Source organism: Rattus norvegicus, chromosome 2 (assembly GCF_021556685.1).
Source record: "Rattus norvegicus strain SHRSP/BbbUtx chromosome 2, alternate assembly SHRSP_T2T, whole genome shotgun sequence".
In the NCBI taxonomy this organism is placed as follows: Eukaryota; Metazoa; Chordata; class Mammalia; order Rodentia; family Muridae; genus Rattus; species Rattus norvegicus.
In genome coordinates, this window is record NC_141535.1 from 160965766 (window position 1) to 160991245 (window position 25480).

Here is a 25480-nt window from a genome sequence, read left to right on the forward strand (position 1 = left end):
TAACAAAGGTTATAAGATGCAAAATGGTAAGCTTAGCACTAGCACATTTACAGAGATTTCTCAGTTCCTTGTGCCCAATCTTAGGGTTGGAAATGCTGCTGCTAAGTTGAATGAATTAAATTTGATAGATTAATTGGGCCCTTAAGTAGTAGCAGCCAGGTGGCAGCACTGAATCATCACAGGCAAAGTGATCATACTTATCATGAAAGGCATAGTCAAAGCAATATCCATAATGGCCTAACCCATGGTAGTACGAATAATCTGTACCTTTTATGCTGGCTAATCAGTCATGGTGATTTCTGTTATGAAACAGATAATAAGCCTACTCTATTCCTTTGTTGTTGTTGTTTCTTTGTTTGTTTGTTTTGAATTGTGCCAGCAGAAGGATTTTCAAACAAATGACAGAAAAGCTAAGCGAAATCTTGGCAATAGAGTATCATGGTCATGAAAGAATTTTCAGACCTGAGCCAGTTTGCAAAGTCAGAATTTGTTGAATGAAGTGGTGGCACTTTAAGAACTTTGCTAAAAATTTCAAAGATGTTCACTCTTTCTCTGGTTCTTCCACAGAGGGACTTAAGACATTTTACAAGGGTAATTACACTAGAAGAAAGTAAGAAATCAGATTTTCTGAGGTCCATTGAATAGTGGTTCAGAATTGACCCAGATTCCAGGAGTCCCTAGGAAGCATTGTAGCCCATGGTTAAAGTGGGGTCTTATAAAGGACAGGTGATTAGTGTAATTTTGTTGCAATTACACCTCACTATACGTTTTCCAAATCCCAAAACCCGTCTTGCAGTTTTTTTCTACAGTTACCAAGGCAATTGAGGTGTATAACTAGAAAATTGGCAGAATTCCCATATTGGCTGTTGACCTATCAAAATAGGAGTCAGTGTGGTAGTAAAGGCAAAATGGATGCCATTGGAGTTGCCTCTACTAGAGAATCAAAAACACAGCACATTGCAGGAGGAACTCTAGAAGTCAATGGCACCATCATGAAGTTGAAAAACATGATTATGGTTTTTCTACCATCACTCCTTTTATTTTATATGTGCCATTGTGGACAAGAGAATGGTTATTGAAGAATAACATCTTAATATTAAAAACTTAATCACATAGGGACTGATTACTGCTGCTTTAAAAGTTGTGATTCTCTTACTTTAACATATTATATCATTCCACAGGATGTGGTACACAGGTACTGATCTAGCAAATGCAGGATTCTTGTCCCAGTCCATAAAAAAGACCAGAAGTAATTTTGTTTCATTTGTCAAGACCAGCAGTATACTCAATACAATTTTATTTTGGATATTTTTTCTTAACATTTGAAATGTTATCCCTTTCCCGGTTTCCCTTCCATAAACCCCATATTCCATTGCCCTACCCTTCTTTTATGTTCCTTAACTCAACCACCTATCCCATCATGCTTGCCCAGCCTGACATTCCCCTACATTGGTTCTGAGAGGGTCCAGCCTTGGTAGGACAAGGGCTTCTTCTCCCATTGTTGCCCAACAAGGCCAATATATATGCAGCTATATACAGCTGAAGTCATCAGTCTGTCCATGTTTACTCTTTGGGTAGTGGTTTAGTCCCTGGGAGCTTTAATTGGTTGGTATTGTTGTTCTTATGGGGTTGCAAGCACCCAGTTCCTTCATTCTTTCTCTAACTCCTCCAATGGGGATCCCATTCTCAGTTCAATGGTGTGCTGCTAACATTCGCCTCTGTATTTGTCATGTTCTGGCAGAATGTCTCAGGAAGCAGCTATATCAGGCTCCTGTCAGCATACACTTCTTGGCATCAGCAATATTTTCTGGGTTTGGTGGCCATATATATATATGTATGTATATATATATACACACACACACACACACACACACACACACATATATATGGGCTGTATCCCCAGAAAGGAGCATGAACTGAATGGCCGTTCCTTCATTCTCTGCTTGAACACTGTCTCCATATCTCCTCCTATGAACTTTTTTGTTCCCCCTTCTAAGAACAACTGATGCATACACGCTTTCCTAATCCTACTTTTTGAGCTTCATGTGGTGGGTGGATTGTACCTTGGGTAATTCGAGCTTTTTGGCTAATATCCACTTATCAGTGAGTGCATACCATGTGTGTTTTTCTGTGATTTGATTACCTCATTGAGGATGATATTTCCTAGTTCTATTCATTTGCCTAAGAATTTCATGAAGTCATTGCATTTAATAGCTGGGTAGTACTCCATTGTGTAGATATACCTCATTTTCTGTATCAATTCCTCTGTTGAAGGACATCTGGGTTCTTTCCAGCTTCTGGGTATTATAAACAAGGATGCTATGTACATATTGGAGCATGTGTCCTTGTTATAAATTGCTCTTTTTATTTCTATGAAGAATTGAGTTGGAATTTTAATGGGGATTGCATTGATTCTATAGATTGCTTTTGGCAAGATGGTCATTTTTACAGTATTAATCCAGCCAATCCATGAGTACAAGAGATCTTTCCATCTTCTGAGATCTTCTTCAATTTCTTTCCTCAGGGACATGAAGTTCTTGTCATTCAGATCTTTCACTGCTTGATCAGAGTCACAGAGAGGTTTTTTATATTATTTGTGACTATTGTGAAGGGCATCATTTCCCTAATTAATTTCTCAGCCTGTTTATCATTTGAGTAGAGAAAAGCTACTGATTTGTTTGAGTTAATTTTAAACCCTGCCACTTTGCTGAAGTTGTTTATCAGGGTTAACAGTTCTCTGGTGGAACTGAGGCAAGGTCTCAATGGCCATTCTTTCAGTCTCTGCTCCAAACTTTGCCTCCATATTCCCTCCTATGAATATTTTTGTTCCACCTTTTAAGAAGGAGTGAAATATCCATACTTTGGTCATCCTTCTTCTTGAGCTTCATGTGTTCTGTGGATTTTATCTTGGGTAATTTGAGTTTTTGGGCTAATATCTATTCATCAGTGAATGCATACCATGTGTGTTTTTCTGTGATTGGGTTACCTCACTCTGGATGATATTTTCTAGTTCTGCACTATTTCTTATCATTTGATGTAAAGAGCAATTATTCCCTATCAAGTTTATTTCCTTAGTTTAATTAAACAGTTTACATTTACATAAGATAGAGTTTATATTGAAATAGTACAACAAAATTTATTATTTAGTCTGATAGGTTTCTGATTATATCTAACATACTTAGATATATTAGTAAAATTTAAAATATAAGCTTTATCTTTCAATAACTGTGAGTTTATGAGTCAACCACTTAATTTAAATTTTGTTACATAATTTGGCATAATTTATACTTGAAAACTCAAACAAATGTCAATTAAATACTTTGGTATCTTATATATATGAGTTACATAAAACCATATTTTCAAAATAATATTAAGTATGGCTTTAATTTTTTCTATTTTGAAGTTTTTGCCACGTTCATGTGGTAAATATCCTTCCAACATTTTTCCTTCAAAGCTATATAAATTGATATGCTAACTAATCAAACCATATATTACTACATTCTTACACATAACTACTATAGATGTACTTATACATATATATTAATCTATATGAAATATTTCTTACAATAATTTTGAGGGCTGTCAATACTGGGTGAAACTGTATGTCACGCAAGCTTGACTACCAGAGTTTGGATCCCCTATATCCATTAAAAGATCCAGATCAAGCAGTATATATCTTCAAACCAGTCCTCCTACAGGAATAATGTAGTTATAGAGAGAAGAATTACCTAAAACTAGCCCGGAATGCATGATACGGCAAGAGAAAATAGAGACTCAGTATCAAACCAAAGATGAAAAGTAAAACAATCTATACCTTATTGCTATTTTCTGACCTCTGCAGAGGCTCTTTAATATATGCACATTCACACTCTCACATATCAGTATATGTATATGTATACAAACACACACAAACATATAGGCTAGCTTCCACAGTACTTGAAGTTGGTATTTATACACTCAAAAAAGAAAAAGAAATAATCACCAGTCCTACGCATCTGTGAACACTGTAGTCTAGGTTAACACCTAGCCTGGCAGTTATAACCACTGAGGTGATCGCTATGAAATGGATTTGGACCCATACCCTGCATTCTACTTAAAGTTAAGGTCACCACAATAAACTGAAGTTCTACATGGTAAAAGAGGCAAGAAATGATGGCTTGGTAAGAGCTAAATAGGTCAAAGATCCTAAATGAGAACTTAAAACTCTTATGCTGTTCAATTGACAGAGCATTAAACTGACTCCTTACCACTTTTTGTTACACCTGTAGATTTGTTAATCTCTTAGTCCACATCAGAGAAACATATTTGGAGTAGTAATGGTGCAAAGAATAAGAGATTGAGGAGTGTTCACCCCAAAATGGAACATGTGAATCACTCCATCTTCTCCCTATACTCAGAGATCATTGTAGAATAAAGGACATTCATAGAACAAAGGAACTGTATGACTGAAGAGCAATGTACACAGTGACAGAAATTAGTAAATTTAGTAGTTTACATAAACATGGAATTGGGAGCAAATAGTGGTAGGGAGAGATAGGGGAAGAATTAGAAGTGAGGGAGTAAAGGGTATACAAGATCACATATTATTTACTTGTATAAAATGCTCAAGAAAAACTGATATCTTACGATAGCAAATATAGTTAAGCCATTCACTTTCAAAATCTAACATATTCCTTCAACCTTTCTTTTTCTCAGTAACCAAAGAAACCATTGTTAATGCTGAAAAATGTGACATTTATACATATACATAACACAGAGTGTATGGTTATTAATTACATTATTTAATTTATATGTGCACAACAATTCAATATATTTATCTCTCCTTGTTTTTTGGTTTGTTTTAAGATGCGACTCTATACATAAAATGATCAATATGCTCAGACTAAACCTTTGCAATCTGTAATTAATACCTGTACTATTCAATTATACTTTCTGTAATACATGTAAGACATTTTAATGCATAATTAATCATACATAGTCATATTTGGAAAGTAAATTTTTGGTGTTTATGTTTCCACTTCTACTTTTTTAGCCTAAGTAATGATCAGTTTATGAAAATTATTTTTGCCTCAAGTTTCATTATCTTTTACGCTTAAGGATCAAAGAACAAAACTTATGGGGCAAGATCACTCAGTGATCAATGTCTTCTCCTGTAAGTTGAGGAAAGCTTTGCCTTTTTTCAGAACCATGCAAATGTTGAAGGGCTTGACAGCTATCATTTAATTACTGTATTCAAAGGCAAACAGCAGGGTCGGTGAGGATTATACAGACTAGTGAGAATAGACCCAAAAGAACATGCATGGTATGTACTTACTGATAAGTGGATATTAGCCATAAATTACAGGATACCCATGATACAACTCACATATTATAAGACACTTAACAAGAAGGAAGGCCCAAGGAAGACCTCAAAGCTACTTAGAAATGGGAAAAAATAATCCTGGGAGGCTGAGGGAGGGAGGAACCTGACTGCAAAAAAGAATGGGAGAGGCAAGGGGGGAAAAGTGGGGCAGGATCAGATATGGAAGGGAGGGACAGGAGAGAAGGTTAGAGGGCCAGAAAAATGAATTGAAATATGTTGCAGTGCGGGGTGGGGAGCAGGGGGAACCTTGAAAATGTCCCAGAGATCTGGGATATGAGAGGATTCCAGAACTCAGTGGGGATGAAATTAAGTGAGATGTCCAGCAATGGGGAGATGGGACCTGAGGAGACTAACTCCAGCATATAGGCATGACCCAACCGCCCATCTTCGAATCTTTTAACACTGAATTGTTGCTATCTAAGGATATAGACAAAAATGGAGGAGACTGAAAGAAAGGCCACACAGTGACCAGCCTAATTGGGGATCTATTCCATGTGCACACACCAAACCTACACACTGTTACTGATGACATATTTTGCTTGCAGATAGGAGCTGGGCATGGCTGTCCTCTGAGAGGCTCTACTACCAACTGACTGAGATAAATGCACATACTTAGAGTGAACCATTGGATTAAGGTCGGTCGGGAACTTATATGGAAGAGTTAGGGGAACAACTTAAGGAGCTGAGAAGAATTGTAACTTCATCAGATCAAATGTCAATTAGCGTGAAACCCTCAAAGCTCCCAGAAACAAGCCCAAAATCCACAGAGCATACATGGGCTGCTCTATGACCCTAGTCACATGTGTAGCAGAGGCCTGCCCTGTCCAGCCTTAGCAGGAGAGGACGTGATTAATCCTGTGGAAACTTGATGCCCCAGGGGAGAGGGATGTTGGAGGTGGTGAGGTGAGAATGGGTGGGCTGTGGTGGAGCACTTTATGTGAGGGGTTACAGGGTAAACTCAGGGAAGGAGACCAGGAAGACAGGCTACTTTTGAAATGTAAATAATTAAAATAATTTAATAAAAAATTTGATTTGATTGGAAGAATATGTCTCAATGTATAATAAGAAAAGAAAAAAACTATAGAAGATGATTCCACACCCTAACCGCAGGCCTTCACTTGTGCACATTGACAAATGTATTTCAATCTGAAACACACAAACATTCAGGTACCTATGTACATGCACAGACCACCACCACATAACCAAATACGCCGAAGTGTGCAAATAAAAGAAAAAGGAAAACAGAAACAAAAACCTTGGCCTTTCCCTGAAGCCTAGATTTGCTGCTTCTCACATCCCAATGTCTGTGGCTGTGGCATCTTTACTCCTTGTTGATCTTAAGCTAGTTGGAAAAGCTAATTTCTCATGTCAAAAAGTACATAAACTTTATGTGATAAAGTTTTTCTTACCACAAGAAGAGACATTTACTGAAAAATAAGTAGTATTTAATTTTATGAAACTACAGAAATGTTCACAGAATTAAATCACAGATTGTTTTGTACTTGCTCAAATTCTAAATTATCTTTATATCATTTGCATATGTATTCTATTCACTTCATAGCTTTTATGGAGGCAATTTTAATATTCGTTCTGAGAATAGTGGTAAGTTGTGGTACACTAAGAATAAAACAAGAGATTCTTATTGAAGAAAGAGATTATTCACCTGTTCATGACTAAAGAATGGGGGCTACTGTGTCTTCTTTTTTATACATTTGATGTTTTAGGCAAACTCATAAGGTAAACAAATTAGCAACAAGGGAATCATTATTGTGCATGCTACCCTTCACAAGTTAGTTTGTGAGATATGGTACATTAATTATTTTATTCATGCTCAAAGAAATCACTTGTATATATAAAAAAATCAGTTTAGAAAACTCAAAATTGAATGGTCCAGAATTGGAATTAAACCATCTAATTATGCTACTCTTACTCCAAACTCTAAAACAAAAAATGATAGCTAACAACACAAGTAGTGCTATTTTATACTTTTGTTGAAATTAAGCTGTATTACAGCCCTTTTTGTTTTTAAACTTTGAGTTCTTATTCATCCTTGTTCCTAACAAAGCTAAAAGGGCTTTATAGGAAAAACTTTAAGTAATCTAGTTTTAGATTCTATTTACTCATAAAATGTTCAACTATTCTTCTTTTCTGGCAAGGATCATTTGCCTGAAAATTTGTTAGACAACCTTAATAACTAAACCTTTAACTTTTCTTTTATTTTTTGTTTCCTATAAAGATAATTTTATCCAGCTCATTTGTGCAATGATTTGGTTCCTGAGAATTTGAATTGGCTTTATTCACGTACATCTGAATCTAGCACCAGGGCTAGGAAACCTTTGTAGGCCAGAACACATATTTCCCAAGAATAATGTCAAAAAGTGTTATTTTAATATGCACAAAAGGACATAGTTAGTACACAGGAGGTTACTCTAAGGAAAATAATACTGGTGCTTAGAATTAACTTTATTTCAGCTTAAGCCTGCTAAACAGTCATCCATATCTATAACTGTTGCATATGTACATGACACAGGGTCAATGAATATACTTCACTACTGACTCTGAGATTCAGATAGGGACCATTAGAATATTGGTTTTACAACTGTTCTTATCTTTTTGTCCATTATTGTCTGATTATCAGTTTGAAATACTATTGAGTAAGTAAGACAAGTGAGAGAATGACATCAGTCCATACTGAGGCTTGCAACTGCACCACACTGGAATCCAGTTGTATTGATAACATCCTTAAGGCTGACGACTACACTGCAAGATAAAAGGTTACCTGTGGAACTTCAAATGGGTCAGACTTTGTTTACATCTGTTTCAGAATCTCTTTCATTATTATCAAAATGAAAGAGAAAAGCAGCCTCAACAATTGAACAAACTAATTAAAAAGCAAATACAGAAGACTTTCCTCATTCTGGTGAAATAGTTTTGTTTACATAGTACAACTATTTGAATAAGAACATGAAAGAAAAAAAAAAGGAAAAATAAAAGATTCTTCCAAAGTAGCATATGGTCTTTGATTCGACTTTTTTTTTTCATAATTTTAGAGGAAGAACTGTCTGCTTTTCTTTTTCTAAAAATTGTGTTTCTTAATTCATTTTAGCAGGACAAAAACTTTAATATTAGAGTTCCAATAAACATGATAACTAATTAATGATTAAGACAGCGACACTCCATCACTTCAAAATATTCTCTGATTCAAAATTATTTAAGTGAGAAAAATTATAGGAAGAGACTGAGAACTCAGTGAGAAATATTCAAGTAATTATAATTCAATAAATATATGTTGAGCTTTTAATTTCATATAATGATAAACACACACACACACACACACACACACACACACACACACACTATTCCTGAGGCAACTTCATTTTTTACCGTGTATAACATGACTTTCAAATCTTATTACCCTTTGTACAATTTATATCATATAAATATATATATCATATAAATATATTATCAAGAAAATATTTATTTTCTAATCTCAAATTCATTAGCTGTGTTTGTCTTTTAGGGTTGTTTTATAAAATGCAGCATTATTTTGTACTATTTCTTGATTTACATCAATAACCAGTGAATAAAGTTTTATGTTAATTTTACTTTGTTATCTTTTTATCAATTCTGTGACTACATCGTCATTAATCAATTTCATTTCATTTGCAATACTACGTGATAATTTCTACAGTATTTGAAACTTTTTCCTTTTATTTTTTGAACCTTATATTGAAAAAATACTTTTATCCTTTCTGAAAGATATTTTTGAAAATTCCTTCTGTTCTCCATGTTTGGAAAGTGTGATATGCTATAAAGGCACAGAGCAGTACATGCTTCTTGTGTAGCTAGTCCACGGTGTATTATTCCCCTTGTGTAGTATGTCTTGCTGTTTGTAGACCTGACATTAAAAGGTTTTAGTTTTGTGAGTTTAATCTGTGGGGAACCCAGGAGGTTTCCATCATGCTCCTGAAGCTATGTATTAGGAAGTTGTTATGCTAACATTACTGGTTCAATTTTACTGTTATTAGGCTCTTTACTCTCTATTATTCTTCTATGCCTTTTGAACTCTGTTCCTCTTCTATTTCTTTTTTTAACATTTACCTTATTAAATGTAAATAATGAATATATTAGATGCTCAATTGAATCAAAGAGAATAATGGGTTATTACTACTTTTCTGAGGTTCTAAAGATTTATTTTTACTATATACCACAAAACACTTCTGACTGTATATTATTTTTGTGCAATAACAATGCAAAGTCTTAGAAGTCTTTTAGTAATTGTATTTAAGCTAAAATATGTACATATGTATGGATATATTTTTCACATTTTAGAACGTCCTCTTCTTTCAGTCATTAGTGTTAGTACATTCCTTTTGTGCCTCTTAAGACTAAGCAGCATTTATTATTATTTAATTAGCTTATAATATTTGTTATTTTGTGTTCTTCCGACAGGATTTCCTTGCTTGTTTACAAGGGAGGTGAAAACATTTGCTGTAAAATTCCATTGCTAGAGAAACAAACTAAAGACACTATTTGGTAATTTACTTGCTGTTGTACACAGAGAATCACTACAGAGCTAGTCATATTACTTCGATGGTTCCTTAACTTGTCAGTAGCTTAAGTTGAAAAATAATATCTCACTATTGTTTAAACTGTACTCTAAATATTAAAAATCTAGTATACTCTAAATACTTATCTATATTCCCCTGTGCAAGAGTACCTCTTTTTTTAAAAATGTCTTTCTTTAAAGACATTTATTTATTTATTTTTTTGCAAGAGATGCAGATTTACTACTGAGATTTACAACTGGGCACAATGTAGATCGTTCACCAAGGGAACATTATCATACCTGATCTGTGGTTATATTACAAAACCAAAAGGTTATTCAAATATTTGAGATTCAATTATTTTATCCCAAATGGTGGCAAAAGTGTATATTTAATTTTTTTTATTATTAAATGCTTCGGCAAAAAAGCTTTAAAGTAAGTAATGCTCTTAAATACATTATAGATATAAAAGAATTTACTTTCAAGATTCCATCCCTTTTGGGTTTATAAAGATGATGAATTATGTATCAAGAATGGAAATTGTGGGTTGGAGACTCATAGATAGATTGAAGTGGTCACCCTGGCTCCATCATATAAGATACTTATCAAAGGATATACCAAAAATCTTGTTGATTCAAGTACCCAAGAAATTCAGTATCTATATCAGTTAGTTTTTATATTGTGATTGAGAGATTTCTATTGACTATACTGATAAATCTTAAACAAAGCAGTCATGAATCAAACAGGAAGGAAATAACAAGTCTTTTTTCTAATTCAAATTCATTAATCCCTTTGGCAGCACAGTAAGGGATTTTTCCAAACAGAATGCTAATAGAATATGCATTAGCCTTCAGACTGAAAGCCACGCAGGACCCTCTCATAGCACTGACATTAATTTTTAACAATGCATTGACATAGATTTTCACTATTGCTACATGAACACATAATGGTCCACAAATAATTTTCCATATCCACATAGAAATTTTAATAGGAATTTGGATTCAAAGTACTGTTGACACAAACATTAGTTAACATTACTTTGCAAGATGATTCTATTCTGTTACAACAATTTTGAATTGAGTGAATGAAGGCTGCGAGAAAGCTGTCATGAGGAATGGAGTGTGAGGAAAGCACAGCTCACGTCCAAGATTTGAAGTACTCTCCAAGTAATGCAAAATACTTACTGAAAGATCTGATCTAATCTTCAACAGAAGAACCATATCAACTTTGGATTTTTCTGTTATTCAAAGCATTTCTCCCTACAGAAAAGTACAACTTTTTGGTTCGGGGATATATATATATATATCATTAGCAAGAATTTTGTTGTGGTCTTTTTTTTTTTGACTAGTGTGTACTTAGTATTGTATTGTAATGGATAAAATGGAAAAGAATTATCAATATTCTGTGTCAGTAACACAACAGTGAACTTATTTTTAAAACGTGTTTGCCTTACTCTTACTCTAAATGATGGAATATTCTTGATCTTTTTTTCTCTCTGTCATTAATCTATGAATACATTAAAATATGACCCTGAAATCTTATACTAGATGCTCTAAAATGGTCCAGTTTCCTTCCTTATCTACATTTTGTCTTATGTAATTGGTTTTAATTTTATTTCTTTTACTTACATTCATTTTCAGAAGCTTAATATACAAATTAAAATAAACATTTTTACTATTAAATGGAGGATAATTATGCATAGTGATGTGTCTCTCCAAATATTTGGTTAAGTGAAAAACTGATTTTATTATGAATGAACATAAATGAATTACAATCAGTAGAAATCTTGGCAACCTAATTAATTGTTCTGCTTTTAGGATTAAAGTTATCTTACATATAATATATAGTTGTCTTTAAGAAATCTACTGACACCATTATATAAAAGACATACTTACATAAAATGAAAAGAAAAAGCGCTCTGAACACTGTTTATTTTGTCAAAACTCATTCATCAAATAAATAAAAAATTCAAAAGAAATGAAAGAACCTACAGAAAGTACTGTCAAAACTCTTAACACTCCACTACTGAACCTTTTCAATAGTCCTAACATATAGAGAACTAGATTACTTGAAGATTGTTCTTCAAGATTAGTATCTAGTTTGGCATAAACATATAAACATACAAAACTACTTGCTTAGATATATAAAACTTTATTTTATATTTTACATATTTTAAATAATATAATACAGTGAAATATTTTATTCAAATTTTATAACTATACTTATGTAATAGAATGCTAAATTAAACAAAATAGTAGAATTCTTAACTCACTATTAATTTTGTTAATAAATTTCACAAGCATTGTTGAGGAGATATATTAGAACTTACTAAAATAAAAAGTTAAATGTATGAAGTAAAAAAGTAAGAACCAAACATTTCATTATAATTTATTTGTTTTGCTCTATAGCCTTAGAAATATTTATGTGAATATTTTAGTAATTAACAAGATTAGGTTTGTAATTACTTTGATAATTTCTTTATCTTTTGAGATATTCTGTTTCTTTGGTAATATAAAATAATGAAAAACTAAACTGAGATACTAGCTTTCTCTGTTTTTAATCATGACACTTTTATATTCTTTACATATTATATTCAATACATTTTTAATATTTTTGTAAGTATGGAGAGGTATTTCACATTTAGACATATCGTTATTTTCAAAAGGCTACCTTTAAAGAAATTGACACCATCGAAAAGGATTATAACACTGAAGGGAAGTGATGACTCAGGTTATATCAATTGTACTACCGTTATTTTATTGACATCTTTTTAGATTATATTGATAGACTTTTATTGATTTTTATGATATTTTTCTGCAAAGCCACTTGATCAACTATTTCTTTTCAGCTTACACTGTAGTATGAAAAATGAGATTCTTATACAATTATGATTTGCTAGATAAATTGGCAAAATATGAAATAAAATTTATATATGCATCTATTACAAGCTCACTTACAATTTTACAGAAATGATTATTATTGGAAAAGGTTTACTAGAAAGGTGTTTAAATTTGTACAGGATTTGAGAAAATAGAAACTTAGCAAAGTTAAGGACAAGGTGCTATAGATGACTGTGGCAAAACAGGTTGGCTTTTATTCCTAGTATCTCCTCCTCACAACCAATATTGTTTATTTGAAATTTCTACCCAGCCTTCTACATATGGACAAAAAATAGGATTTATACCACTGATTCTAACTGCTAAAATTGAATACAAAAATTAATTTGAACAATGAAAATTGGAATATTAGTTATTCTGCTATTAGCAAGAACAGAGTGACATTTTTTGGTGATAATTGCAACATCATAGTATGATGATGCAAGAAAGTTTAACTCAAAGGAAGAAAAATGTCATGATTTTATTTTTTAACTGTGTATTTTAAAGTGGTTTGCTGATCTATTTCTCTAGAAAGAAAATCTTACGACCCAGAATTGATATACAACATGAACTGAGGCTAAGTGGTAGGAAAGAAATGGGTTTTCAAGATACAAAAGGATATATGTTGAATACAAACCAGAGAACAATCATAGAAAAACAAAGGACAGTGGTATATTATCACAGTAATTAGAGCAGAGCCAGTAGAACTAATACTTAATGTATGAGAGCATAGGTTTTGAAATTATGCATCTTGTTAATATTCTGTTTTATTTTAGGATCTCTTCATTGAAGGATTATTTAGGACCATACCTCCTCTCCAATTATTTTAGGATATAATTATGTATATTTTAATCTGCTTATCATATTCTAAAAGTTGAAGTGCTTCTTTTGACATATTTTAGCTGCCATTGTCATTGAAATTATAAAAGAATATGATGGTGAATTAAATGCTAGTTGAATGATTTTTCAAATATACTTAGCATCTATACCTCCCTTTAGAAATAAATGCCTATACTTATATATCCAAAAAATATTTTTCAGTCACTCCTATGCAAACAAGAGGGAATTTTGTATTCAAACTAAAGGTTTCTACTCCATACCACAATTGGTAATTTTTGTCTTGTTTTATTTTATTTTTTACTAAATTGCTATCCAAATTCAACTGAGTAGAATTTGTAGAAAGGTTTTTATTCTATTAACAGCTAATATTTTGAAATATGTACATGTGAATAGTATATTGGACAACAATAATTGAAAGAATAAACAACTGTTAAACAGGAGACCAAGAGTGCACGGAAGAGAGAAAACTTCTAGGAAGAAAGATGAAGAAGAGTATGAAATTGAACTCTCCGGTTTCATGAGATTTTTCTCGGTTATGTCTTCTTACTTAGTATGAGGATTGTAATTAAACAAACTCAAATTATCTTGTATTTCTAAACAAACTGTCATACTCAGTATGCAAGAAAAAATTTAGAACAAGACATTCAGAAATATCTACTCATTAAAGCTATATATTAAATAATAAAAGCAACTCATTTGTTTTGAAATTTAGAAATCATTACAGTACTTCCACTTGTAGTTTGAATAGTCATTCATCAATATTTTATATTCAAATATGTACTGCATATTTTCCAAAAGGGTTGAATGGTATCTAAGCAGAATGGAATACAGTAGGATTTTTACAGCATAACTGAAATTTTGATGATTAAAAGCATGAAATTTCTAAATACTTTACAACAAATCTGTACTGAGAAGTAGTTATGTATATACTTACATGTAAAATATTTTTATGACAAATGTTGCTCATATCCAAGCAAAACCTTTTGAATTCCCTTAGACATTCCTCCTTTTACTTTTTTAACTTTAAACAGGGTTTCTCAACCTGTGAATTTTGACCACTTTTAAGGTGGAAGGATTCTTTCACAGGTGTTCCATATCAGATTTTTATACTACAGGACAGTTATGAAGTCGCAACTAAATCATTTTATTATTAGAGGTCACCAAACATGAGGAACTGTATTAAATGTCACTGCCTTAAGAACACTGGCAAATATCTATCAGTGGTCTTTGTCTTTTTCAATCCCTCCCCTTTCATGTCTAGTGCTCTTCTTCTTCTTCTTCTTCTTCTTCTTCTTCTTCTTCTTCTTCTTCTTCTTCTTCTTCTTCTTCTTCTTCTTCTTCTTCTTCTTCTTCTTCTTCTTCTTCTTTGTTAACTCTCAAGAAAACCTTTCAGTCTTCTAGATTAGTTGGGGTTACATTTATTGTGATGTAACACCAGGAACAGAAACAGTTGAAGAGAAAAAGGGTTTACTTGGCTTATGTTTCCACATCAGTAGTCTATTCGTGAAGGAAATAAAGAAACACAGTAGTAACCTGGAGGTAGGAAACTATAAAGGGGTGTTGTTTACTGGTTCAGCCCCTCTGGCCTTTTCAGCCTACTCTCTAATATGACCCAGAATCACAAGCCTAGTGATGTCTCTAAGTACAGTGATCTGGACCCTACTGCATCAATCACTGATTAAGAAAATGCCATAATCTTTTTTATCTGTTTTTGGTTTTTTTGTTGTTGTTTTGTTTTTGTTTTTGTTTTTTGTTTTGTTTTTGTTTTAAGACTGGGTCTCTCTGTGGAGCCTTGACTGTCCTGGACCTCATTCTATAAAACAGGCTGGCGTCAACCTCACAGAAATTCACGTACCTCAGCCTCCCAAGTGCTTGGATTAAAGTTTAGTGCAACGACAGTTCTACTCTGATGTAGGCATTTTTCTTCTATTTTTAAAAATAATTTTATCATTTAAAATAATTTTCAAATATAAATATATGTTGGTGATATTCTTCATCCCCAATAAGTCATTTTATATCCTCTCACCCTCTATACCCACCCAACTTTTTATTGGCTTTTTTATTTACATTTCAAATGTTATCCCCTCAGTAACCCCCCAGCCCCTCCCACCTCTCATGTCCACTTGACTAAATGAGGGTGTTCCCCAACCACATTTCCTGCCTACCCACACTGAAATTCCCATACACTGTGGCATTGAGCCTTGGCAGGACCAAGGGCTTCTCCTCCCATTCATGCCCAACAAGGCTATGTATGCAGTTTGAGTCATAGGTCTGTCTACGTGTACTCTTCGGATGGTGCTTTAGTCTATGGGAGCTCTGGTTGGTAGGTATTGTTATTCTTTTTTTTTTTTGGTGTTGTTATTCTTATGGGGTTTCAAACCCCTTCAGCTCCTTTAATCCTTTTTCTAATACCTCCAATGGAGACCTAATTCTCAGTACAATGTTTGGCTGTGAGCATTTGCCTCGGAATTTGTCACGAGCTTGCAGAGCATCTCAGGAGACACAAATATCAGGCATCTGTCAGCTTGCACTTCTTGGCATCAGCAATATTGTCTGTGTTTGGTGGCTTTATAACGGATGGATCCTCAGGTGGGGCAGTCTCTGGATAGACTTTCCTGCAGTCTCTCCTCCAAACTTTGTCTCTGTATTTTCTCCAGTGAATATTTTTATTACCCCTTCTAGGAAGCACTGAAGCATCCACACTTTGGTGGTCCTTCTTCTTGAGCTTCATGTGGTCTGTGGATTTTATGTTGGGTAATTCGAGCTATTAGGCTAATATCCACTGATCAGTGAGTAAATACGATGTATGTTCTTTTTGTATTTGGGTTACCTCACTAAGAATGATGTTTTCTAATTCCATCTGTTTACCTAATAATTTCATGAAGTCATTGTTTTTAATAGCTACCCCATTGTGCAGATGTACCACATTTTCTGTATTCATTCCTCTGTTGAGGGACATGTGGGTTCTTCTACCTCCTAGGATTATAAATAAGGCTTTTATAAACACAGTGGAGCAAATGTCTTAATTATATATTGGAGTAACTTTAAGGTATATGCTCAGGAGTGGTTAGCTCAGTCCTCAGGTAGCCCTACGTCCAATTTTCTGCGCAACCTCCAGACTGATTTCCAGAGTTGTTGTACCAACTTGCAATCACACCAACAGTGGAAGAGTATTCATTTTTTAAATATCCTCATCAGCATCTGCTGTCACCTAAGTTTTTGGACTTAGACATTCTGACCCATGTGAGGTGGAATCTCAGGGTTATTTTGATTTGCATTTCCCTGATGACTAAGGATGTTGAACATTTCTTCAGGGGCTTCTGAGCCATTGGATATTTCTCAGTTGAGAATTCTTTGGTTAGCACTTTACTCCATTTTTAATAGGTTTATTTGATTCTCTGGAGTCTAACTCCTTGAATTCTTTGTATATATTGGATATTAGCCTTCTATCAGATGTAGGATTGGTAAAGATCTTTTCCCAATCTGTTGGTGGCTGTTTTGTCATAATGACAGTGTCCTTTGCCTTACAGAAGCTTCGAAGTTTTATGAAGTTTCATTTGCTGGTTCTCAATCTTAGAGCACAAGCCTAAGATGGTGTTCTGTTCAGGAAATTTTCCCCAGTGCCCATGTGTTCAAGGCTCTTCCCTATATTTCCTTCTATTAGTTTGAGTGTATCTGGTTTTCTGTGGAGGTCCTTGATCCATCTGGACTTGAGCTTTGTACAGGGACATAACAATGGATTAATTTTCATTCTTCTACATGCTGACCTCCAGATAAATCAGCACAATTTTTGAAAATGCTCTCATTTGTCCACTGGATGGTTTTAGCTCCTTTGTCAAATATCAAGTGACCATATTTTTATAGGTTCATTTCTTGGTCTTCAATTTTGTTCCATTTACCCGACTGCCTGTCTCTGTGCCAATACCATACAGTTTTTTTTTTAAATCACTTTTGCTCTGTAATACACCTTGAGGTCAGGCATAGCAATACCCCCAGAAGTTCTTTTATTGTTGAGAATAATTTTTACTATCTTGGGTTTTTTGTTATGCCAAATGAATTTGCAAATTTCTCTTCCTAGCTCTGTGACGAATTCAGTTGGAATTTTGATGGGGATTGCAATAAATTTGTAGATTGCTTTTGGCAAACTGGCCATTTTTAAAATATTAATCCTGCCAATCAATGAGCATGGGAGATTTTTCCATCTTCTGAGATCTTCTTCAATTTCTGTCTTCAGAGACGTGAAGTTCTTGACATATGAATCTGTCATTTCCCTTGTTAGAGTCACACCAAAGTGTTTTATCTTATTTGTCACTATTGTGAAGGGTATCTTTCCCTTCATTTCTTTCTCAGCCTGTTTATATATATCCAGCCACTTTGCTAGAAAAGTTTTCTGGTTAAATTTTATAGTCACTTAAGTATACTTTCATATCATCTACATAGAGTGATATTTTGACTTCTTCTTTCCAATCTGTATCCCTTTGACTTCTTTTTGTTGTCTGATTACTCTAACTAGGAAATCAAGTACTACATTGAACAGATAGAAATTGGGAAGCCTTGTCTAGTCCCTGATTTTAGCTGGATTGCTTCGAGTTTCACTCCATTTTGTTTGATGTTGACTACTGGTTTGTTGTTATTGCTTTTACTATGTTTAGGTATGGGTCTTGAATTCTTGATCTCTCCAAGACTTTTAACAGGAAGGGATGTTGAATTTTGACAAACGCTTTCTCAGCATCTACTAAGATGATCATGTTTTTTTTTTCTTTCTGAGTTTGTTTTTATAGTGGATTATGTTGATGAATTTCCATATAATGAACCAACCCTGCATCTCTCAGATAAAGTCTACTTGATCATGGTGAATGATTGTCTTGATGTGTTCTTGGATTCTGTTTGTGAGGATTTTATTGAGTATTTTGAATTGATATTAATAAAGGAAGTTGGTCTGAAGTACTCTTTGTTTTTGAGTATTTCTTTGTTGAGGTATAAGTATAATTGTGACTTCAGAGAAGAAATTGTGAAGTGTTCCTTCTGTTTCTATTCTGTGGAATAGTTTGGAGAGTATTGGTATTAGGTTTTCTATGAACATCTGGTAGAATTCTGCACTAAACCCATCTAGTCCTGGGCTTCTTTTAGTTGATATACATTTTTTGCCCTTCTTTTCTTTCTTTCTTTTTTAAATTGGATATTGTTTCATTTATACTTCAAATATTATCTCCCTTCCAGGTCTCCTGTCCTTAACCCCCCATCCCATCCCTCCCTCACTTATTGTATGAGGGTGTTCCCCCACCCAATCACTGATCCCTTGCGGCCTCCCTGCCCTGACATTCCCCTACACTGGAGGGTCAGGCCTTGGCAAATATTTAATGACTGCTTCTATTACTCTAGGTATTATATGACAGTTAAGATAGTTTACTTGATCTTGATTTTACTTTGGTACCTATCTGTCTAAAAAATTGTCTTTCATTCAGGTTTTCCAGTTTTGTTGAGTATAAGCTTTTGTAGTAGGATCTGATGATTTCTTAAGTTTCGTCAGTTTCTGTTGTTATGTCTCCCTTTTCATTTCTGATTTTATTATTTTGGGTACTCTGTGCACTTTGATTAATTTGGCTAAGGGTTTATCTGTCTTGTTGGTTTTCTCAAAGAACCAGCTCCTGCTTTTGTTTATTCTTCATGAATTCTTTTTGTTTGTACTAGGTTATTTCAGCCCTGTTTTATTATTTCCTGACCTCTATTCCTCTTTAGTGCATTTGTTAAATTTTTTTCCTAGAGATTTTTGGTATGCTATCAAGCTGCTACTGTATCCTCTCTTCTGTTTCCTTTTGGAGTCACTCAGACCTATGAGTTTTCCTCTTTGTGCTGCTTTTATTGTGCACCATAAATTTGGGTATATTCGTGCCTTTATTTTCATTAAATTCTAAAAAGTTTTAAATTTCTTTCTTTCTTTCTTCCTTTAACAAGCTGTCATTGAGTAGAGCATTGTTCAGCTTCCATGTGTATGCAGACTTTCTGTCACTTTTCTTGTTATTGAAGACCAGTCTAGTCCATGGTGATCTGATAGGATGTATGAGATAATTTTAATCTTCTTGTATCTGTTGTGGCCTGTTTTGGAACCGAAATATGATCAATTTTGGAGAAGGTACGCTGAGGTACTGAGAAGAAGGTATATTCTTTTGTTTTAGGATAAAATGTTCTTTAGATATCTGTTAAGTCCATTTGGTTCCTAACTAATGTTAGTTTCTCTATGTCTCTGTTTCTATTTCCATGATCAGTCCATTGATGAAGAGTGGTGTGTTGAAATCCCCCACTACTGTTGTGGGACGTGCAATGTGTTTTTTGAGCTTTAGTAAGGTTTCTTTTATGAATGTAGGTGCCCTTTGCATTTGAAGCATAGACAATCTTGGTAGATTTTTCCTTTGAAGAGTGCAAAGTTTCCTTCCTTACCTTTTTTTGATAATTTTTGGTTGAAATTTGATATAAGAATGGCTACTCCTTTGCTTGGAACATTGTTTTCTAGAGTAGTCTGAGGTAGAGTCTGCCATTGAAACTGAAGAGTGCTTCCTGTATGCAAAAAATTGTTGAATCCTTTTTTTTTTTTTGAATCCAGTCTGTTAGTCTATTTTTTTTATTGGAGAATTGAATCCAATGATGTTGAAAGATATTAGGAATCAATGGTTGCTGTTTGCTGTTATTTTTGAAGTTAGAGGTGGAATTATGTTTCTGTGGCTATCCTCCTTTGGGTTAGTTGAAATTATATTACTTTGTTTCTTTGCCTAAGATGTAGTTTTCCTCCTTGTATTGTAGTTTTCTATCAATTTTAAGCTTTAAGTTCCTGTTTGTGGAAAGTTATTGTGTAAATTTTGTATTGTCATGGGATATATTCATTTTTCCATCTAAGGTATTTGAGAGTTTTGCTGGATATAGTAGCCTGCACTGGCATTTTTGTTTCTGAAGGATCTGTATGTCACCTGTCCAGGATTTTCTAGCTTTCAAGGTCTCTGTTGAGAAGTCTGGTGTGATTCTAATAGGTCTGCCTTTATATGTTACTTGATCATTTTCCCTTATTGCTTTTGCTATTTGTCTGAGTTAGGGTCTTATTGCTGTGAACAGACAGCATGACCAATGTAAGTTTTACAAAAGACAACATTTAATTTTGGCTGTCTTACAGGTTCAGAGGTTTGGTCCATTATCATCAAGGTGGGAGTATGGCATCATCCAGGCAGGCATGGTTCAGGAAGAGCTGAGTTCTAAATCTTCACTTGAAGGAAGTCAGGAACAGACGGAGCATCCTCAGGCAGCTGGGAAGAGGGGTTCCAAGCCCACCCCCACAGCTACCCACTTCCTCCAAAAAGGCCCACCTTCCAATAGTGCCACTACCTGAGACAAGCATATGAAAATTATCACAATATTCTTTCTTTGTTTTGTTCCTCTGGTGCTTTGACCATTATGTGAGGGGAGAGATTTCTTTTCTGGTCCAATCCATTTAGAGTTCTTGCTCTTGCCTCTCACCATCTGCATATCTCTGATGTTAACTGTTCTTGCTGTCTCTGATAGTGGCTTGATCCTTCTGTAATCTTGTGAGTGGAGTCAGCAATGCTTGAAGACCAGCATTCTCCCTGAGGGATCTGGATACAGTAGGTTGTGGCACAATGTTAGCTCTAGGCACAGGGAGAAACTAGATGGATCCTGCCCAGACTGTTCCTTGGTTCCTGTGTTCTGTGGGCTCTGGATGGGTTCCTCTTGGGCCAGAAATGAGAGTAGAAATGGTGGTTTCACCTGTGATCTCAGGTGTATTAGCACTTCTGAGAAACCAGCTTTCTCCCAGTGGGATCTGGGTACAGAGAGCTGTGGCGCAGGGTCAGCTCTAGGCACAGGCAGAAACCGGAAGCTCACCCATCCAACTTTGAATGGCTTTTATTGGGGAGATATTTTTTTAAATTGACTTCCACTCCTCTCCTGTGACTTTATCTCAAGTTCTCATAAAGCTGTCTCACACACCTTCCTTGGCAATGCACTTAGATGTGTCAAATTTTAACAGTTTCTTTCCTGTCATTTTGACCAAATCACCATCATCATACATAGTTACTATTGCTGGTAGAGTGGTCTCCTACCAGTATTTTTACTTCTATAACAACACTTACCATTATTTTTATTTTCTACACAATAGCCTTTGAAATAAAGTGAGTCATTGTTTTCATTTCAAAATATAAGAAGCACCATGTGGTGGCATATGGTATAATCAAATAATCTAGATCTTGAGCCTAGAGTGGGCTACATAGTGAGACTATGTTTTAGAAAAAAAAATGTACAAAAAAATGTGGAAATTTTCACTCTGCTTTTACAAAGGAAGAAAATACATCTGAAAAATCAATAGCTTCTGTTATTTTCATCAAACAACTGAAGTCCTCTTCAAAACACTGCTGTAACTTCAAAACTTCAAAGTGGAAATCAAAGAATTAAACTAAAGTTGTTTAATGGGACAAAAGGTTAATAAAATGACAATTTAGCCAAGTTTGGCAAGCTGAGTGCTGGAATACTTGAGAAGAAGCAGTTCCTTAAGGTCATTTTCTTAGAGAAATCAATTCCCAAATCTGGGTCTCATTTTAAGGAACCACACCAGGTGAGCAGGAACAGCTGAAATATCCACTTGGATTGTGCCAAGGTGTCTCTTAGAAGCATAAGAATGTTTATTATGTAATATCCCCAGAAGAATCCCAAAACAAAGAATATTTCCACAGTAGAAACTATACCATAGTTTTATACCATCTAGATGGACATTTGCCTAGAAAATTAACATAAGTGATGCTTAAGGATATTTAAAATAAGAAAATGTTCTATAGGGGATACAGTGGAAAGTTCAATATAGATATGAAAGTCTCTTCAACAAATGTTGCTGGTCTAACTGGATGTCTATGTGTAGAAGAATTAAGTAAATCAGTATCAGCCTGAACAAAACGAAATTTCAAGTGGCTATAGGAACCTCAAGATAATACAGGACACATTAAATCTCATAGAAAAGAAAGTGGGAAATACATTTTGAGTGCATTGCTACAGGAGGCAATTTCCCAAACAGAACACCAATGTCTGTTAAGAAAAATTGATAAACGAGTCTTCAGGAAACAGCCATGCTTTTGTAAGGCAAAGGACATTGTCAATAGGATAAAATGGCAGCCCACAGATTGGGAAAGGATCTTCACCAATCCTACATCTCGGAGAGGACTAATAACCAAAATTTACAAACAATTCAAAAAGTTTGGCACTGACAACCCAAATAACTCAATTAAAAATGGGATACAGAACTACACAGAGAATTCTCAACAAAGAATAGCCAAGAAGTACTGCATTAAAAACCTGACTGAAACAAATTGAAAAAAATTTAAAAATGAATACTGTTCTTGATAGATGCCACCTACAAAATTAAGCAAACATACATAAGCAATTTGAACAGACATATAACTACTAGTGAAATAAAACCAGCAGATAATTATTTTTCAACTAAAAAAAAAAAAACAACAAAAACCCAAGACCAAATAGAGTTAGCTCAAAATTCTACAAGGGTTAAAAAGGAATAAAAAAACAGCACTTCTTAAAATATTCTACAAAATAAAAATATTAATAACATGATTAGTTCTCTATGTAATGCCACAGTTACCTCCTTGATACCTAATGACATACTTATATGTATACCTTGATACATAAAGACACAATTAAGAAAAAAATGAAGACCAATTTCCTTTCTGAATATTCATAAAACAATTCTCAACAAAATACTGGCGTACCTAGTCCAAGAATATATCAACAAGATAATCCACTATGATCAAGTAGGTTTTAACCTAGAGAATCAGCATACATAAGGTGATAATGTAATCCATCATATAAGGAACCTGAAATTTAAAAACATCACCATTGCACTAGATGCACAAAAGAGTGTCTTTGACATAATCCAATATCGTCATGATAATCGTCCAAGAAAGATTCCAGATACATTGTCCATGTGTCAACATAATAAAGGGAAATTACAGTGATCCCATTACTAACCTCATAGAATTTCCACTAAAATCAAGGACAAGATTCTCTTTGAAGTCTTGGGTAAAGCAATAAGACTAAATGAAAAGAAGAAGTCCAAGCATCTTTATTTACATATGAATTGTAAAGGTTGATTAAACAAATGATAGTTTAAGCTGTCTGGAGAAGGTAGAAATCTATAGAAATATAAGGAATACACTCACCTATTGCTGATGGAAATGCAAACTTCTACAATCACTACAGAAATCTGTCTTGGTTGCTCAGAAGCTAGGAAATGACCTACCATGGGATGAAATTATACCATTCTGAGACATATACATAAATATCCTAGTATAGAGGAGCCTGAGGTCAGGATGTCCTAGCCTCTTTGTATGGAACCATACAGCTAACAGCTTATCTTAGCCATTGTCAAATTACTTGCTTAGAATAAGCTCCACTACCCTTTGAAGCTGCCAACTGAAAGGCTAGGACATGGCATCTATGGTCAAACATCCTGTGTTCAGTTGGGGATTGCTTTTAAGGTTTTGAATTATTCTGGTCCACAAAATTGGGAATCTGTGAGTCAAAGCAGTTTAGCCAAATACCACTAATGTGTTCTCTATGCTCAAGGCCACATTTACATTCCAGAATACTGGCAGATGATACCAGCCAGCAGGAATAAAGACATTCATTTAGCTATCAACTATGTTTGAGTGGTCATCTCTGGTGGGCTACCTGTAACAGTTGTCAACTGATTTCTTACCTGTTAGATAGATTACTTCAAGTCTTTGCTTAAGTCACTTGAAGTCTTTGCTTAAGTCACAGCAATAAGACAAGTGAAGTAAATCAAAAGGGCAGAAATAGAAAAAGAAGGTAAATGATTTATATTTACATATGTATTGATATTATACATAATTGACCCTAAAATTTCACCAGAAAATTCTAACAACTAATAAACACTTTTAGCAAAGAAGCTGGATAAAAAAAAATAACTAAAAAAATCAGTATCCCTTCCAAATACAAAAGACAAACTGAAAAAGAAACCAGGGAAACAACACCTTTTGCAATAGTCTCAAATAATGTAAAATATATTGGGGTAACTCTAACTAGCAGGTGGAATTCTTCTAAGGTAAAAACTAACACATCAGAGACAGAAATCGAGGAATACATCTGAAAATGGCAAGATCGCCAATGCATATTTAAAGGTGGTATTATGTAGTAAAATTGGACTATGAAACAAAAGCAGTGTGTATATCCATGTTAATCCCCTGCAAAATTTCAACAGAAATCTTCACAAATCTGAGAAAGTCAAATTTCATCTTCATATGGAAGTACACACACACACACACACACGCACGCACGCACGCACACACACACACACACACACACACACACTTGCACATAGCAAGCATAGGTAAAATATCATGAATACTAATAGAATGGTAGAAGTTATTACTCTCACCTATTTAAAGTCATCCTACAGGTGTATAGTAATAAAACCAGTTTTTGTTGGAACAAAATCGAACAAATCAATCAATTTGATTGAATTAATCAAAGACCCAAACATAAATATATACACCTATGGATACCTGATTTTTGTAAAGAGGACAGAAATTTTTCCCACTGTGGAAAAAATAGTATCCTAAACAAAGAGCACTCTTTAAATGTATGGTTTCAGGCACAAGAACCCAAATAGATCTATTCTCATCACACTGTATAAAATTCAAGTACAGATGCCTCAAAATGAAACCAAACTCATAAAACCAAATCACCGGGTAGAAGAGAAAGTGGGGGAGAAACTTAGAACTCATTTGCAAAGCAAAACCCTTCCTGAACAGAAGACATATCATGTAAGC